At 32.4% G+C, this 2,308-nt stretch overlaps 1 protein-coding gene across 1 annotated transcript in view; it reads right to left on the reverse strand.

Annotated features, from left to right (window-relative positions):
* The window catches only part of Nkain3 (sodium/potassium transporting ATPase interacting 3), a 704,719-nt gene that overhangs the window by 178,501 nt on the left and 523,910 nt on the right, over positions 1-2,308 (reverse strand). The window lies entirely within an intron of this gene.

Consider the following 2,308-nt stretch of genomic DNA (forward strand, 5'->3'; position numbering starts at 1 on the left):
TCTTAAATGTTAATTTACTTAGAGAAACAAGGACTTTTAAATGTGATTACTAAAAATTCAAAATTAGTTGCAAAATATTCTTTAAAGGATTATGAAATTCAGAGGATTTCATCAACTGAAAAAAGAACCATCATATCAAACACCCCGTTAAACTGGAGAGTAAAGGCTGCATTCAGATACTTGTAACCTACTCCTGTACTACGAAATTCAAGGAGATAAACTTTAAGAGTCTCATGGCCCAGCTTCATCTAAAGGACTCATCAATGTGGACTTCAGAGATGCTGGGTGGGATTCATCTTCAATTAATTGACAATCAAGTACCCCCAAGTAACTGAATGTTCCTCTTAATTTTTGTTCCTTAAACCCTTTTATATTTAGCTAATAATTCACTTAGTATATTCCTAAATGATAAAGCAATGCTAATTTTGGTTATAAATGCAGCACCCCTACCTTAGCTATTTTCATGTTTAAAGGATTTAAGTATTTTTCTCTTTTATATATTTTTCTCTTTTATATATCCTAATTATTCAGTGTAATTTGGATAAAAGCCCCATTTTCAAATTCAAATTTGTGTACCTACATACTATATATATATATTTGTATATTATATACATTATATATATATATTAACCAAATTCAACCAATTAGACTAAAACAGACCTAAAATGTACTCCAATGTTTAATAAGTAACTACAACCTTATTTTCTATAAATAGAAATACTCAAAGATTTGGGTTAATTCTCTTTATCCAAAGTATACAATATATCATTCTGATAACATATTCGTGATATTTTATAGTTTAAGTACTAATGTTCTTTGATTAAATGAGCATCTAAGTTGTCCTATATAGTACAGTTAGCTGTGACAAAAAAATAAGCAATATCTATATTTTACTAAGGAAATGGACAATTTGCATTTCTAATCATTTTTTAAAAAGTAGTTGGTTAAGCCTTTAAGGCCTATAAAATTCCGATTTCCTAACAGGTTTGATCTCTTGTTTTTATTAATGTTATTAACATTTGTTATGTAAATGAAGACATTCTTGTTAGAAGAAAGTTTAAAGGGTACTGTATTGTTTTGTAATTTCTTCCATAATATATTTCTTTTTTTTTTAAACTAAAGCTGGTATGATGTCAATATAATAAAACAGATGAAGGTATTATCCACAGAAAAGAATGACTAGAGTTAGAGCTAGCCACTTCATGAGGTTATAGCTATAAGGTCTAACTCATCCAAAGAAAAGCCAACCATTAGAAAACAATAGGTTTGTTTACATATTCCAAATATAAACAAAATAGTTCATAAGAGTACAGATAACTGTAAATACAGGGGGAAACATAGTCAATCTCATTTTTATTTTAATGTTTGTTGCCTTAATCTGTTATATTTATTCCATTTGGTCAAGCAATACTTTTGGTTATTTTAATATAATCATCCTATTTTATGTCACACACAAATAGTAAGTCAGATACGGAGGACAAAAGAAAAGTGAGATCCCATGGATCATGATAATAGTTTTGATACGATCCAGGAGTTTCTTTCTTATTGGCTCTACCAGCTAGCTATTCCTCTCTCCTGAAGACTGCTATCTCTTCTACAACTGAGCCTCATCTACATCAGATTCTAGGAATGAGCCTTCCTAATGATAACCTGGAAATACATATGTGGCCCCTGCATGCGGAAAATGTGATGCTTGGCCAACATGGGGAGCTGTGAAAGAAAAGTTCCCAAAAGAACTCCTGCACCTTGGACTGAACTTCCTGCAAGGCTCATCAACTGATTAGCACTCTGGAGATCATGGAGGATCTGGAATGTTGCAGATCCAGAGTCTATTCACAGATTATCTGGGGGATATCTCTAACCCCCATGAATAGCAAAACATCTCTGTTTCTGAATTAACATTCTTGTGACTAATAAAATGTATTAACTTAGCCGACCACCCTGTCTTACCAGTCAAAAAGCTAAGAATGCCATCAGATAGCATTTGAGGCCTACAGTAAAAATGCCCCCACTTTGCTATGACCTGTCTACTGAATGTATCCACCAATATTTGAACAGTGCCTTGATTTATGACTTTTCTTTGTTCTGTTACTATAAAAACGTAAGGCAACTGTTACCACACTGGAACATGGAATTTGGGGTAACCTGAATCTGTGTTCCTGGGCCATGGTCACTTATATTTGGCTCCACAATAAACTATCTCTTATTCCCTTTGATGTGAGAGTTATGTTTTTGCATTGATGCTATCTATCTATCTATCTGTCTATCTATCTATCTATCTATCATCTATCTATATCTATCATCTATC

The sequence above is a fragment of the Nannospalax galili genome, unplaced genomic scaffold, assembly GCF_000622305.1.
Source record: "Nannospalax galili isolate Female #2095 unplaced genomic scaffold, S.galili_v1.0 scaffold397, whole genome shotgun sequence".
NCBI classification, from domain to species: domain Eukaryota; kingdom Metazoa; phylum Chordata; class Mammalia; order Rodentia; family Spalacidae; genus Nannospalax; species Nannospalax galili.